The sequence below is a fragment of the Delphinapterus leucas genome, chromosome 3 (assembly GCF_059928025.1).
Source record: "Delphinapterus leucas isolate spDelLeu-1000000601 "Yukka" chromosome 3, BTC_Dleu_Yukka2, whole genome shotgun sequence".
Classification (NCBI taxonomy): domain Eukaryota; kingdom Metazoa; phylum Chordata; class Mammalia; order Artiodactyla; family Monodontidae; genus Delphinapterus; species Delphinapterus leucas.
This window is the reverse complement of record NC_143131.1, coordinates 163,338,179-163,355,734: the sequence shown is the minus strand read 5'-3', so window position 1 is coordinate 163,355,734 and position 17,556 is coordinate 163,338,179. Positions and strand designations below refer to the sequence as shown.

General features: G+C 37.8%; 1 long non-coding RNA gene across 1 annotated transcript in view; it reads left to right on the top strand.

The window, feature by feature from the left end:
- LOC149749924 (uncharacterized) overlaps window positions 1–17,556 on the top strand; it is a 121,018-nt gene that overhangs the window by 29,141 nt on the left and 74,321 nt on the right. The window lies entirely within an intron of this gene.

Here is a 17,556-nt window from a genome sequence, read left to right as displayed (position 1 = left end):
GCTAATGGCGGACTCTGGGAGGGCTCACGCCAAGGAGTACTTCTGCTGCCATTGTCCTTCTCCTCACGGTGAGCCGCAGCCACCCCATGCCTCTGCAGGACAGCCCCCAACACTAGCAGGTAGGTCTGGTTCAGTCTCCTCTGGGGTCACTGCTCCTTCCCCTGGGTCCCGATGTGCACACTACTTTGTGTGTGCCCTCCAAGAGTGGAGCCTCTGTTTCCCCCAGTCCTGTCGAAGTCCTCTAATCAAATCCCGCTAGCCTTCAAAATTTGATTCTCTAGGAATTTCTCCTCCCATTGCTGGACCCCCAGGTTGGGAAGCCTGACATGGGGCTCAGAACCTTCACTCCATTGGGTGGACTTTTGTGGTATAGTTCTCCAGTTTGTGAGTCATCCACCCATCATTTATGGGATTTGATTTTATTGTGATTGCACCCCTCCTACCATCTCATTGTGGTTTCTCCTTTATCTGTGGTAGTGGCGTATCCTTTTTGGTCAGTTCCAGTGTCTTCCTGTCGACGATTGTTCAGCAATTAGTTGTGATTCTGGTGTTCTGGCAAGAGGGAGTCCTGATCCCTTACTTGAAACACCTATCTTTCCAAAGATTATGACAAGAAGAAGGTTCAAGTAAATAATAACGTTTCTTCACTTTAATGATAACTTAGAAACTCCACTTCCTTTTGCACCACCCTGGTCTCGCAGCTCCCGCCCCTGCTCCTCGGACCAGGTCCCCTATTTATATTTTTAATACATCTTATTTGGAGTATAATTGCTTTACAGTGCTATGTTAGTTTCTGTTGTACAACAAAGTGAATCAGCCATATGCATACATATATCCCCACATCCCCTCCCTCTTGAGTCTCCCTCCCACCCTCCCTGTCCCACCCCTCTAGGTCTTCGAAAAGCACTGAGCTGATCTCCCTGTGCTATGTGGCTGCTTCTCACTAGCTATCTATTTTACATTTGGTAGTGTATATATGTCCATGCCACTCTCTCACTTCAATCCAGCTTACCCTTCTCCCTCCCCATGTCCTCAAGTCCATTCACTATGTCTGCATTTTTATTCCTGCCCAGCCACTAGGTTCATCAGTACCATTTTTTTTTTTTAGATTCCATATATATGTGTTAGCATGCGATCTTTGTTTTCCTCTTTCTGACTTACTTCACTCTGTATGACAGACTCTAGGTCTATCCTCCTCACTACAAATAACTCAATTTCATTTCTTTTCATGGCTGAGTAATATTCCATTGAATATATGTGCCACATCTTCTTTATCCATTCATCTGTCAGTGGACATTTAGGTTGCTTACATGTCCTGGCTATTATAAATGGTGCTGCAATGAATATTGTGGTACATATCTCCTTTTGAATTACGGTTTTCTCAGGGTATATGCCCAATAGTGGGATTGCTGGGTCATATGGTAGTTCTAAATTTAGTTTTTTAAGGAAACTCCATACTCTTGTCCATAGTGGTTGTATCAATTTACATTCCCACCAACAGTGTAGGAGGGTTCCCTTTGCACCGCACCCTTTCCAGCATTTATTGTTTCTAGATACTTTGATGGTGGCCATTCTGACTGGTGTGAGGTGATACCTCATTGTAGTTTTGATTTGCATTTCTCTAATAATTAGTGATATTGAGCATCTTTTCATGTGCCTCTTGGCTATCTGTATGTCTTCTTTGGTGAAATGTCTATTTAGGTCTTCCACCCATTTTTTAATTGAGTTGTTTGTTTTTCGATATTGATCTCCATGAGCTGTTTGTATATTTTGGAGATTAATCATTTAGATTTATAACTAGAACCAAATATATACTTAAGGACAACTTGTAAATATGAAAAATAATGATTTTGACTATGTATCCTAAATATAGAAACTACCTAATGAATATATTTAAAAGTAATTTTAATCTTCATAGCAGTGATGTGGCCCAGGGTTATTTTTGGCAAGCAGAAAATTAGACAACGAGTTGTATACAAAGAGTATTGAAGAAATTGTAGAATATCAGTTTTTCCTTTAAGATCGGTATACTTTTAATCAGCTTGTGTTAGCATAGGAGAGAGAGACCCCAAAAGAAGTAAAGAATAATTATCAAAAGTATATATACCTAGTCTTCAAATTTCAACTGGATTGAGAAAACTTATATTCTTCTAATGATTTCCCAAATGGCAACTCCAGAAGTTTTTGGAAAATCCCAGTGTATTATAGGCACAATTATTTTTCAGAGTAAATTAAATCTAGAAACCTTGGCTTATTAAACCCAGACTTTTCAGATTTTGTAACCTGTTATTTTACTGATTTTTTGGAGCAGGGGAAATAGAAAGACTCTCATACCAAAATTCACCAAAATTTCTTGACCAGCTAAACTGGTATTGAAAGTAAAATCATGCATTTTTAGAAGTATTTTTTTAATCTTTAAAAAACAGTTTCAATGGAACTTCACTATTATTTAAAGAAGAAAAAAATCAGTATGATTTTTGGCATTATTTTCAAATTTGGATTTATGAAACTGTTTAGCAATGCTGTGAAACAAATTCTTTTTACTGTATTTTTTTGAAAAATATCTTTTAAATAACGAATCGAAAATTTTTTGGCTGGAATTTGTTGCTATAATTCCATAAAAGGACATCAGTTGATCATGCTTTTCTTCTGAGGTTGGGGAAATTTTACCTCTTCTACTTTATACTCCTGTGATAGGAGCATTTAACATTTAAATGCTCTTTTAACTGATCTGGCATATTACAGGTTACAGGGTATGAGAGGAAAATTAAGTTTACATATATACCATATATAAAGCAGATTTTCATTAATAATACATATTTATTTCAAAAGTAATAGTAATGGTAATAGTAAGTAATAATAAAGAATGGATGATCAGACAAGAGTATGATAACCATGAAGCAATCTCAAAATGATTTTTTGGTAAATAATATGGTTTGACGTATGAGAAGTGGTATGTGTTGAAACATGAACTTCTTCAAGCATTCTTTGATGATGATAGCATTCCTTAGGAATTTTTAAAAAATATTTTATGTACACCAAAAATACCAGTTTCATATTTTATCACTGTTAGAAAAAAAGGCTTTCCAGTAGTTTTCCTTTGGGTTGTAATTTTTTCCAGGGGCAGAAACTATGACAGATTATCTATTTCCACAAAAGTGAAGCTAGTCCACCATTCTGTGTTCAATCAAAGGTACAGTTCATCTATAAAGTGTTGTCATTGTGTGTTTCATGTAGAGAAAGAAACTAGTATGTCATAAATGCGCTGCAGTTATTTTCCATTTCTTGTTTCAACAGCAATAAAAGGAGAGAGAGAGTTACACATTTATTTACTTGTCAGACTGGACAAAGTTCTTCAGAAAGAAAAATCGTATGCTACCTTAACCACTTTAGCAATTTTTGCAATCCAAAAGGAAAAAAAAAAGATTGATGTCTGTTTAGCCAGTTTTTTTTTATTCTGTGGGTAACACTATTTTTTTTTCCTAGACATTTCTCTCCCTCAAAATTAAGGGGTTATTTTAGAACCATTTCACAGTGTTTCTTGAAAAACTAAAGTTCTCTAGGAGACTGTCTGTTCTGTACTTGAATATGTAAGTACTAACCATGTCTGAAGGTATTGAGATAATAGATACATTCTGTTTACGTGCTTTGTAGTGAGCTATTGTTCTTAAGCCTGTAAGATGCAGCTACAAAGAAGATGTAAATGGAGAATTCACTCAATAAGCCAGAAAGAGTGTTACCAAACTAGACCTTTGGGTCCACTTGCCCACACACAGTAAAGCCAAGCTCTTGTGAAGGAGAGTGCAGCCTTTATTGAAAGGCCAAGTAAGGACCTGAACTCTCCCATGGATTTCAGGGAAGGGTTTTTAAAGGCAAGATGAGGGAGATAGTTGCAGGGTGCCTGGTAAGCTCCTGCATATTTCTCTGATTGGTTGATGGTGAGTTAACAGGATGGCGACAAGGGATTAACATCATCAGTCCTCAGGCCCCAGCTGGTCTGGGACCTACGTGCTTATAGTCATCATGCAGTTAGCTTCTTCTGTCTAGTGGGGTTTTTAGTATATGCAAAACAACTCAAGAGTATGTGTCAGATGCTGTTATCTATGTCCTTCAGGGAGGAACTAAAGATTCTGTGACTGTAAATTGTTACCATTTCTCCTGGTCCAACTACTATTTTTTGTTACTACGTGTTCACATTCTTTCAATCATTAATTCTTGAGCCAGCCTTTTATGACTCAGTGGAGGCCTGGGGGAATAAATATTTTCTACAAACAAGAGGCAGGCGGAGGACATGTGGCCGGGGTGGGGGTGGTGGGGACGTTTGTCCTGGGAAGGCCCCACAAGGTCCTGCTCAGTTATAAGAAGAGAGAGAATTCTCTTTTTAGGCATTTATTAAGTATAACACTGTGTTCACTTTTTAAAATCTAATAATTGGCATCATTTGGAGAATAATACACTAATTCTAGAGGCAGAACAAAGAAAAGGTACATTGCCTCCCTTTTAAAATATTTACTTCTCTGATTAAGTAAAATCCAAAGAAAAACACAATGTAGATATGGGATACAATATCTTTCATAACCAGCAATGGTGATAAGACTTTCCAAAGAAGGATTCATCTACTTCAGTGAAGCTCCATGAGCCTATGGGGAAGAGCCCTTTTCTGCAACTTGCATTTTTAGATATTTTTAACATCCTATGGAGTGTGGGTTCCTGGTGTTATCATATGTCAGGCCTTATTAATCAGACCATTTTATACAGATTGCCATCTGCAAACACATCTGTAACTGGGTCAACGTTGCTCTGATTAAATTACCATGACTATTTTTCTTTCTTTGTCTTTCCTTTTTAAACACGGGATGTGAAGCCTCAGATTCATACTAATGTAACATTTATCATCCATATGTGCCAATTTTCTTCTTTGAGGCAAAGCATGACAAATCATTTAAGTGTTCACATTAGGAGTGCTAATCCTCTATGTCAGGAGTAGTCAAACTATAATCTGTCAGCCAAATGAAGGCTGCAGTTTATTTTTCTATAACCTGTAGGCTAAGAATTGTTTTTACATTTTTACAAGGTTGTTACCCCCCAAAAAAAAGAATCTGTGATGGCGACCTTACGCCATGGAAAGCGTAAAATATTTACTATCTGGCCATTTAAGAAAAAACAATTGGCAGATCCCTGTTATATCTGATGGCATTTAGATATGCAAACATACAAAATGTTCCTCTTTTGTTAAATCTCTCATTTTCAGCTCTGACATTTTTTCCTTAGGCTTGCAGCCTATTACCCTTCTCTTGTTTCATATGCCATAGGCACTAGAGAAGAGTGTGTTGTTGCTCATGTGTGTAATCAAATGAATTTAAATACAATTAACAGGGCTTCCCTCGTGGCACAGTGGTTGAGAGTCTGCCTGTTGATGCAGAAGACACGGGTTCGTGCCCCGGTCCGGGAAGATCCCACATGCCACGGAGTGGCTGGGCCCGTGAGCCATGGCCACTGAGCCTGCGCGTCCGGAGCCTGTGCTCCTCAACGGGAGAGGCCACAACAGTGAGAGGCCCGCGTACCGCAAAAAAAAAAAAAAAATAATACAATTAACATATGTCCTTTGTTTTTCACCCCTCTAGTGATGTAGTTAATTTAGTAATATTTGATTTATTTCATTCATTTTACCCAGAAAATATTAATAAACTATATATGTGTACAGCAAATAAGGTACAACCCCTGACCTCACATGCTTATAGTTTGTGAAGACAGAAAATTAAATAAGCATCACAATCCCTTATCAAAATATTCAGTACTACTATACAACGTAGAGCAGGTCATAGTAGAGAGACAAAATCAAATGGTGAATATTATGGAAGGCATTTGGAGAACTTGAACTCTGCATTCTGAAGGCCTACTTGAAATTGTCCAAATGTAGGAGAAATATAGGGAGAGGAAGTTTATGTAAGGTTCCAGGGTTGTAGAGAAATGGTCCATTCTAGAGTGAAAACGATACAGTGCATGATTGGAAAGCTGGACATTTATAACCAAATTTCTAGCTTCATAGAGCCATAAACAGGGACAATGTGATTGTCCCAATATTTTCAAGAAAAAGTAAATAATTTTCTAGTAGTTGTAGCTTCTTATTGACTTAAAAAATAAAGAAAAGAGAAAGATGGTGATAAAACATATATTTTCATGACAGCAAATCATTAGACCTTAGACCTTTTGAGAAACCCGTTTAACTAGAAAGCAGTTGTTCCATTAGAAAATAAAGCTCACTGGCAGTGTCATTTGGAACTTATAAGCAGTGTCAGTTTTCTTCTCTTAGGGAGTAAATGGTCAGCCATGCAGGTGTTATCAACAGTAACGAGGCACTTCAGACTAGGGGATGTAGAGACTGAAGAGTGTGGTTTCATTTTATTTTCTCCAGTACATACAATCTTATTAACTTGAAAATTAAAGCTAAATAGTTGGTTTCCCATTGCTTACTCTTAGCTGTGCTGTAGCCACTAGCCAAATATGACTATTAAAATTCAATTAACTTAAATTGATTTGAAAACTCAGTTTCTTAGTCACACCAGCCACACTTCAGATGCTCAAGAGCTACATGTAGCTAGTGGCTACTGTATTGGGCAATGGAGATTTGGACATTTCCATCATCATAGAGTGTTATCTTGGAAAGGACTGGCAGTTGCATTAATTACAGTAAAGTCATTTCTGTTAAGTTCTCTAAATAGATGTTATTTGTCATATACCCATTCAGACAAGTTTTTCTTTTGTTATTGTACTTAAAGGGTTCAATCTTTGAATTTCAGTTCTTTTTGTCTTAGCTAGATATGAATTCCTTCAAAGTTTTCTTCTTCACATGGGATCCACAACATACAAAGCATTTGCAACCATATTTACTTCTCAATACTTAGATATTAAATGTTTTCATTGGAAGTTAACATAAAGAAAACATATGAAGTTAACATAAAGAAAACATATGAAGTTAACATAAAGAAAAGCGCCTATAGCTCAGTAAATCATCTCAAAGTGAACCCATACATGGACCCTAACTAAAGTCAAGAAACAGAATATCCTTTGCTATAATTGTATTTATTGAGTAATTAATGTTTTTGAAAGAGTAGATTTTTAGGTTCTTTCTGTTTTTTTAATGTGATTAAATTTAAAGTTTCACTGAGAAAATTTTGGTTTATTCAAGAAATAGTTAGACAGTTTTTTAATTATCAGTTTTTCTCTTATTTTCTTCCTTCATGACACTCATAATGTTGGCCTCCTTTGTTAATTATATTAATTCTCACCTCCTTAGCCATAGTTTAGAGATGTATATGGAGCTGAGGGGAGTGTAGACAAAGGCCAAATAATAAAATATTGAAGTTATCATATTCTACAGTTTAATTCTTTGACTGTTGGTTTTTACTAGCATTCCATATTCTGAAAATCTGAAAAACACATATTCTGAAAAACACATCTAAATGATACAACCACATACTAAGTGAGAATGGCCAGATATATTATTAATTTTTTTAGAGTAACCTTTTCTTTGAAGTATAACAGTCATGCAGAAATGTAATCCAACATCAGAGACGTTGAATGTCATTAAAAATATTCTTCCACAATTTAAAAAGCTGCAAGGTACTCCATCCCACAGATGTACCATGATTTAGCTTTCTAACTCCTGTTGCAGTTTTCTGGCTTTTTACCTAGTCGGCTTACCCCTCTTTCCATAATTCTGCAAAAATGAATTCATCTGTGTTTAATATCTTTGTGCCAATTTCCAATTTTTCCTTAGAATAAAATTCCTAGAGGTGGAATTTCTGGGTCAAAAGGCATGTGCATTTTTTGTTTGTTTGTTTGTTTTTTGTGATACGCAGGCCTCTCACTGTTGTGGCCTCTCCTGTTGCAGAGCACAGGCTCTGGACGTGCAGGCTCAGCAGCCATGGCTCACGGGCCCAGCCGCTCTGCGGCATGTGGGATCTTCCCGAACCGGGGCACGAACCCGTGTCCCCTGCTTCGGCAGGCGGACTCTCAACCACTGTGCCACCAGGGAAGCCCCCTAATAAACCATATCTAAAATAAAATTTCACTGAATCAGTTTGAGAAGTAGGCCAGTCTTCATTGTAGGTGTTTAACAGCAATGGTAGTTTGATAGTTTGAAGTGAAAATTAATTTCCACAGGTATTCATCACAGTTTTACTTATTATAGATGAAGCATTCTTAATTGAGTATTCGTAGACACTTAGGATGAGCTTTAAATTATTTGACTCCCTGAAACAGTATGCAAATCCTGAGGTTGTGTATATATTGGGATGGTCCATACCTTGATCATATAGATTAATCTACTTAATTTCTAAATTTGTTCTTCCTTCTCTATCCCTGTCACCACTTCCCTAATTCAAGGTTTCAGCATGTCTTACACAAATTGGTTTGTTGTACTTGGGCGGGGGAACATGGTTTGTCCCACTAAAGCCATCTTTTATATAACCATTGGAGAGCTCTAGCAGCTATGGAAAATACATGGTAAAGATGAATATAAGCATTAATTTGATTATCTTGTCAATTCCCTGTAGTGGTTCACATCTGAACTATAACTGGTGAACAAGTTTTGCTGTCATCTGCTCCAGGTGGAAAAGTTCATCCTTTGTCTCTCTTTACTTTGAACTCAGTGTTTTCCAGCTCTTTGGCATGTTCTTTCTTATCCCTGTCCCCCTAGATATCTCTATTAATACTATATAATTTGACTAAGGCATTCCCTTCTTTTCTTCAGGAATCCTTCACAGGCTGTTACTTTTCTTCATGCCTCTCTAACTCATACCTGGGACTATCCCTATCATTATAATTACCATAGCATGTGTGTGCAACTTTAGTGTGTGTGTATATCATGTTTCACTTGACATTGATCTTCTTGAAAGTAGGGCCTATGTTATTAATTTTTATATTCCTGGAGTCAGGCACAAGACCTGGGACGCCAAAGGTGCTCAATAAATATATGGCAAATGAGTGAATGAATGAAAATGGATTTTCAGGTCTGCTCATTAATTTAAAATAATTCATTTCAACTAGAACTTGTTTTTATAATATACACATTAAAGAACTGATAATTTTAATTCTAATAATATGACTTCTGAAATTATAATACGTTTAACTTGGTGAACTTTTTATGGTAAGAACATGCAAGTCTCACAGTCATATGTGTCTGGACCCCTTTACACCAGCATTTGAAGAGATCAGAAAGGTCATCATTTCACAACTGAGGAATGGGTGGGGGGTGTTAAATTCAGTGGGTAGGTGTGAAGCAGCATGGTATTATATCACCCCAATTTACCAGTACTGTACACCAGGGTCAAAGACATTGGACCGCTTTGATCCTTACATTTCCCCTCTTTAAAGTGAAATAATGATGACCAGTTCACAGAGAGCTCCTTTCATCGTTTTGGTATATTCCCTACCACACTATCTCCAATGTAGTTTTTTGTTTGAATTAATGGGGAAGAAAAGGAAAGGAAAGGAAGAGAGAGAAAAAAAGGAGAGAATGAGTTAAAACTACAAAACTTATAAAAGTAGTAGAATCTAATATTTATTGTTATCTTTTACTGTTTGTGCTTTTTAAGTGTGGTCTTTGGTGACCACATAGTATTCCTTAACGAGAATGCACCATATGTGTTTAACAGCGTCCCCATTTTGGGACAGTAGGAAAGTTTCCATTTTTAGCCACGTACGTGTAATACGGCCTTGAGGGTGGAGCTTTGCCTGTATGTTTGGAATCACTGCCATACTGTTGGCTCTGAGGGATGGAAGGCTCTCCTGTAGATACTCCAAAACTCTGCACCTGTGTGCCTTGCCGCAGCAGTGTGTCGGTCCCTCTTCACCAGCAACTCTCTGACCATCCATTACAGTTGAGAGTAGCCATCTTTCAAGAGAATGGAAACTGTCTCATCCCCCTTCATACACTACTTGGACCTTCTTCTTGTGCTCATGAGGCACTTTTGAGAACTTGACTCTCTTGATCCCTTCAAGGGGATCCAGTATGTGTGGTGGCATTTCTGACCTCTGAGAGGGAAACAGCTGTATTTGAAAATATGAAGTTAGTAGATGAGCAAGATGCTCTTTGGGAAAGAAGAAGAACGAATGTTTTCTTTGAGAAGTTGAGCAGTCACTGTAACGTACAGTAGACGATTCATGTCTCTGTGTAAATTGAATTGTGATTATCTTTCCCATACACTGAAAGCCTTATTTATTTTGAGTACATTATATAGATGCTGCTATCCACAGGATGCAAAGAGGATCCTATGTAATGTGTCAGCCTCGACACTGCAATAGAAAGAACTCATTTGCTTACCATGTTATACGTATTGGTCTGCATTTCCCCAGGCTGTGAATTACTCCCTTCCAGGGAATTTCTGCCTTGGAAGGATCATTAACTCTTTGAGGGTACCAGCAAACCAGGTAGCAGATTCACCTTTTGTGAACTAAAATTCTAAATCCAGAAAAGACGATGAGAGTTCTGAAGTCCATCTCCCTATCTTTGTAAGAGGATCATCTCAGTAAGGAATGATTAAGGTTGTGATTTTTAAGGAGGCATTCCTAGATTCAATTCCTTCCTCCATAAGGCTTAAAATTCCTCTATGCCTCAGTTTTCTCATAGGTAAATAATATCTACCATATAGTTTATTATGAGGATTAAATGATAAATAGAACTTAGATACTAATAAGAACTCAATAGGGAATTCCCTGGCAGTCCAGTGGTTAGGACTCTGTGCTTCTACTGCAAGGGCCACAGGTTCAATCCCTGGTCTGGGAACTAAGATCCCGCATGCTGTGTGGTGTGGCCAAAAAAAAAAAAAAAAACAAAAAAACCCCGCAAACTCAATAAAAGCTAGCTATCATATTATTAGTCTTATTATTATTGTCATTATTAATTTGATGAGCTTCAGAAAAAATTGTGCACCTTTCTTCATGCCGTTGAGACCTGGCTGTCCCTTTAAGACCTGCTACTCTGAAATAATAACCAACCACAAGTAAACCTAGTCAGTGGAGAAGAATTACGGCCATTTTCTTTCCTTTTTTTTTTAACTTTAAAAAAAGAGCATTACAGATAACCCCAGTTATACAGATTTTTTCTTGTGTCATTCCATTTAAGCTCTTAGGAGCACAAAGTTTTAGGTCTCTAGTCTCTTAAAGTAGTAAATTGTTTAAGCAAGAAAATACTGCATTGATAGGATCCTGATTAGCTTATTGGCATTTGGCTTTGTGGATGCAAATGCTGAGCGAAGATCTAGGATGCAAAGATTTAGGAAAGCGGTGTTTAAGACCAGCTCTGCCTCTTAGCATTGCGACTGTGGACTACTCAGTGCCTCTCCTTTGCAGATTCTTATCCAAGTTATGGGACTTGGTAATCTCTGAGATACCTAGAAGAGCTAATATCCTGTGATTGATTCAGAAAGGAATCATGCTTTAAAGAATGGGGAATGAATTCTGCTCCCAGCTCCTCAGGTAAACTATTACTATGGTATAATAAATTGTTGGGAAAATTATTCTAATTTTCCTTGCCATTGGATAGATACAGCCATTGAAGCATTTCAGGTGAGAATAGCTTGTCTGGACAGCACCACAAAACCACTGCTGGGCTGGATTAAGTTCCTGACATAACAAGCTGATATGAAAGGTTATCAGAAGTGAGTTAGCCACACAGAGGATTGGCAGGTGTAGCCACTATCAGCAAAGCTTTGTTTGTCAACAGTGTTCCTAAAGGAATCACCTTCTCAGCAATGCCACTGTCCCTGCAAAGTCATTCTCTCTGTAGCTTTGAGAAACTCACTTCTTGGTACAGCCAAACCCTTTTCTATTCAATGTGTCTGCCATCTTTTGAGAAGAGCTTCCACCATAACGTGTCATGTTCATTTCTGTGACTTCATAGTATTTGGCACTTTCTGGGTCTTGAAACAAACACAGTGTCAGCAAACTCATTTCTTCATCCAGGAGGAAAGGGCCAAGTTGTTGTTGCCCAGTTGTTGCTGGTGGACAGAGGCTCTGTTTCCAGGTTTTCAGGGTCCTGGTATACCTGTGTTTACCTTGGAAACTAAGACATGCTGGGGTTTTTTGTTTTTATTTTTGTTTTTTAATCAGGGGTATAGTTGCTTTACAATGTTGTGCTAGCTCCTGTGGCACAGTGAAGTGAACCCGCCATATGTATACACATATTCCCCTCCCTTTTGGCTTTCCCTCCCATCCAGGTCACCACAGAGCACCAAGTAGAGTTCCCCTTGCTATACAGCACATCCTCACTAGTTTTCTATTTCATGCTGGCTTTATCTCAGAAATCACTCTTATCCCTGCACCTCTTGGTTCACCTGTGAGTGAAGACTAGAAACTTCTCTTTTTATCTGACCTCTTGTTTAAGGAAGAAGAGTATTTTGATGTTCTGTTGACACACTGATTACGGTGGAGTAGTGTCTGCCTCAGCAATTAGGGTTTAGTCAGCACTTAAGGCAGAAACCATGTATAGTGAAAAAATGCCTTTAGAAATCCGTTAAGTTTGACATAAAGTGCAGCGTAAGTAGATTTGTGTACAATTCTATGAAGTAAAATACGTATATGAAAAATGCATATCTTCAAACTAGAACCACACTGCACACACTGCAAGCTGATTACTCTGAGAGAGGTTCCAGGGACCGACATACCTTGTAGGCACAGTTAATTTGTGTCTCCCTGTTCACTACCCTCCTGGTTATATTTAGTGCATGGAAGGGCAGGCAGACTCACTCAGGCTACTTAAATTCTTGTTTCTCTCCTTCTCTCTTTATCTCCCTAGATGTGTACAATTAGAATATTATAAGCTAAATACCCAAATGATGAGGCTCCTCTATAGCTAGGGTTAGCTCTGTATTCATAGAGGGGAAAGATGATTTAAAAGATGTTTCAGTAATAGGCTGCTGCAGAGAATCAGTTTAAATTACTTTTTTTTTTTTTTGCGGTACTAGGGCCTCTCACTGTTGTGGCCTCTCCCGTTGTGGAGCACAGGCTCCGGATGCGCAAGCTCAGCGGCCACGGCTCACGGGCCCAGCCGCTCCGCGGCATGTGGGATCTTCCCGGACCAGGGCACGAACCCGTGTCCCCTGCATCAGCAGGTGGACTCTCAACCACTGAGCCACCAGGGAAGCCCTAAATTACTTTTTGATGCATCAAAGAGCACTTATTGAGCACCTATGTTACGGACTCAGTGTTTTGTGTGCTCCCTCGAAATGCATATATTGAAACCCTAACCCCCAGTGTGATGGTTGGAGGGCCTTTGGGATGTAGTTAGGTTTAGGGTGATGCCCTCATGATGAGATTCGTGTCCTCATAAGAAGAAGAGACAGGAGAGTCAACTCCCTCCCCACAAGCACACATGGAGGAAAGGCTATGTACGCACAAGCTGGAAGGAGGCCCTCTGTAGCCAGGAATCAGCTCTCACCAGACACTGAATCTGCTGGCACTTTGATCTTGGACTTCCCAGCCTTCAGAACTGTGAGAAATAAATGTCTGTTGTTTAAGACACCTGGCCTGTGGCATTTTGTTATGGCAGGCTGAGCTGACTAAAACAACTTACTGTCCTCTTGATCTAGATTTTTTAAACCAGGGAAAGAATGCTGTTGCCTGCATGTGAATGTAAACGTGATACATAATAGAGATGACATTACAGATCACTGAAGAAAAAAATGGACTGGTAAATAACTAACCTGGAAGTACTATGTTATCCATATAGAAAAGAAAAATCTATACCATTCAAATATAAAAAAAATCTGTTGCATTTAGGTTAAATACCTAATTATGTAAATAAAATATTAAAATTTTAAAAATAAAATGTAAGATGATTTCTTATAAACTTAGAATAAGAATGAGTTTGCTTAATGAAATATAAAATTCAAACCTTGAATAAAAGAGTTGACACATTGATCCACATAAAAATATCCTGTTCAATAAAAATCACTATAAACAGCCAAGTCACAAACTGGGAGTAGATGTTTGCAACACATGTAAACAATGTAGGATCAATATTTCATATTTATAAAGAATTTCTATAAATTAGCAGGACAGTAACTAACAGGAAAATGGACAAATGAGGATCGAAGCAGGCAATTTCTAGAAGGGACCATACTGGACTGATGGATAAAGAATTGATAAGATGTTCAACTTCACTAGAAATTGGTGAAATATATGAGAAACAAGGAGATCCAGGAAATCGGTAAAATATTTTAAATTCTTACAATACCAAATGTTGGTAAGGGTGTTTAGAAAGGGACATTTTTAGACCCTGTTGTCTTTTGCACAGCTTGATAAGCCTAATTTGCAGAACAATTGTGTAGTAGCTAGTAAGTAAAATTGTACCCATTTTTAACCTAGCAGTTCTGTTACTAGCTGTGATTTTAGAAAAACTCCCTAGTATGTGAGCAGGGAAACATATACAGACTTAATTATGGAATCATTTGCATTAAAACATTAAATACAGTACATAATGTTTATTACAAGGTCTTTCTTTTACTTGTTTTCTCATGTATTTATTTATTCAGTTTACATGGTCTATACATAAAATCACTTTAAAACCTCTAAATTATCTCATGTCCATTAAATGGAAACAGTAATGCTAGGCCTGTTTAAATTACAAGAAAAAAATCACTCTATACCAACAAAGTGTTTTAAAAAACCAAGGTCAAAGGAAGTAGTCTTGGGAGAGAGGCATTCCTGAGCTGGTGGCTGGATCCCAGGAGCTGCTGGGCGAAAGAAAGAAAAAGATGCTTTCAGACAGGAGTGGTTTGATTAGAGCCCAGTGACACAGCTAAAGGGAATTAATCATAATTACATGTCTCAACATAGTAAATCTCAAATGCAGTGTCAAGAGACAAAAAAAAAAGCATATGCCATGGCAAAAAGACAAAAAGACTAACAGCATTTATCGGGTGTTATTCTATGTTGAGCATATTGTAAATACAGTTTATATAAAGTTTAAAGTAACAGGGAAAATATTGCAAATATTGTTTAGGGAGAAATATTTTGTAAAAGAATAATATGGACAGTAATGATAATCACCAAAGTCATTAGAGGGAGTGCCTGGGAAAGGGCTGGTGGGGGAGGATGTGGGAGATTGAGCAGCAGTTCACAGAAAGCTTTAGCTATATCTCTATATCTGTGAAGACCTAGTCCATTAAAAACAAAAGTTTTGAGGGAAATTTGGCAAACTGAATCTGTGGTGTGGTGAATATATGAATATACATTACTTTTTCCCCTAGGTAAGTTTTAGTCTATTTGAAATATTCTAAATGTTTAGAAATTTTAAAATTGCCCTTGCAGTTATTTTTGCAATGTGTTTAACTTAGCAGCTTTGTGAAATGTATGGCGACACAGGGTAAATTGCCCTATACTTAATATCTCCAGTGGTAACAAGGCATGATTTAGAAATTTCACCCAGAATTCACCTCTGTAAACTCTGCAGTAACGAAGTAGTTAAGTTCAGGACTTCTATATTGATCAGGATTGCTTTGAATATAATTCAAAGATTAGTGCTAGAGGAATACACACCTGTGGGAAGGCAGAGTGAACTAAGAGGACTCAGATCATCTATGGATTCACTGCATATTTACATTTTTATATGTTTACAGTGGAAAAAAGTTAAGTTGCACAATGAAAGCATTAAGAAATATGCTTAAAACTTCCTGCTCAACAAAAAATGCTATAAACAAATTTAGTCAACTCACACACTGATTTTAAAATCATTAAATCTGAAGACATTGCCTCCATTTTCTTGAGTTTAGTTAGGACGCTTCTGGCTGCTTAATATGAATTTTCAGATTTAAATTGGAGTAAAGAGAATGAATGAAGAATATGTATAAAAAATTTATAGGTATCTTTAAAATTTTTTCTATTAGTTTTCTTTGGTTACATTTAGATATCATGCCAAAAAAAAAGCAAGTACTAAGAATGGAAAACAAAGATTTTTCAGCTGAGAGGATTTATGACTTTATTATCAAATATGTAGTCAGTCATTCAAGCAACAGTTAGTTATTGAGTATCTGCTCTGTGCCAGGTACAGTTCGAAGTGCTGAGGAAGGAGCAGAGAACAAAGTAAATGAGAAACCCCTGCCCTCATTTTATTTATGCTCGAAGGAGGAAGGGGTAGAACTTACTTTCTCATCGTCTAGTGCCCATATACAAGGAAACCTACTAAATGGTAATTGAGAATCTTTGTGGTTTTGGGAAGGAAAGGGGTGGGGGGAGTGCACTGAATGGGATTTCTTGGATAACCGTAATTACAGAAGGAAAACACGCACTGGCTTCTCCTATTATATAAATGAGAACGTTTATAGTAATTTTCTGAGAATGGCATTCTCAAATGTTTTAAGTGCAGAAGAAGAATAAATGGTCGAGTCTGCTTTTCAGCTGTGCTATGACTGCCTGTTTTACTCTTTTTCCTTCCCAACTCTACTGAGCTTATTACTTAATTGATGGGTTTTTCGTTTTCTTTTTTTTTCCCTGAAGAGTAAATTATTGTCTTTATTCAGTAAGGAGTTCAAGTGAAATGTAAAGTCCTCTTTTATTCAACTAACTCTTTACTTTCTTGTTAAGACCTCCTGTGTGTGTCAGGCACGGTCCCAGGCTCTGTGTGTTCAGAAATGCACAGCTCCTCCTCCAGGGGGCCTGTGGTCTAACAGGCCAAATGCCAGTGCCAGTTGTCGTGCAGCATGGCAGGTGATCTTAAGGAGGGATACACATAGTTCTCAGTGAGCAGTCCTGCCTGAGGTTCAGAAGCTGTGTAGCTGGAAGATTTTTTTCGTTGTTGGGGCTTCAAAAATGAGTGATGGTTTGCCACATGTGAAGTGTGAGGTGAGCTTCCCAGCAACCTCACAACCCCATGACTCCCATCAGTCACTCAGTGCATTCATTGCCTCAACGTGCCGTAGCTTCTGTATGTCATTCATTCGGTCATTCATTTATCCGTTGATTTATGCCATCAAATTTAGTATATGTATTATACTCCTTTTGTGGGCCATTTGCTAAGCAGTAGTGAAATGTGTAAGAAAGATGCTGCATTTACCTTCATTTTATATGTCAACACCAATGGCTAGAGTTATTGGCACGTAGGCATTCTAATCCAAAGATTTTTCAATTCAAACTATTGGGTTGGCCAGAAAGTTCCTTTGGGTTTTTTGTAACATCCACGGAAAAACCCGAAGGAACTTTTGGCCAACCCAGTGTGTGAGTTATTATAGTCAGATGGGTAACATGACTTGGTTTTGAATAGAAGTACTTAGTTATATTCTACAGTGGACAAGAGCATTTAGAGGTTATATAATGCATCTGATCATAGTATCGAACCTGATCAGAAAAACAAAGAAAACAGAATTCTTCTGGAGCTTGCTTTATATACTTGTTTCCACACAATCCAAATAATTCCCATTCACTACAATTCTGGGAGAACATAAGAGCACACAGCAATTTTAGGTAGGTTATCTTGTTGGTTCTGACAGCGTCCCTATGGATCATGAATATAGACTCCATGACTTTTCCAGAAACATAGGAATAGTATGTGGGAGA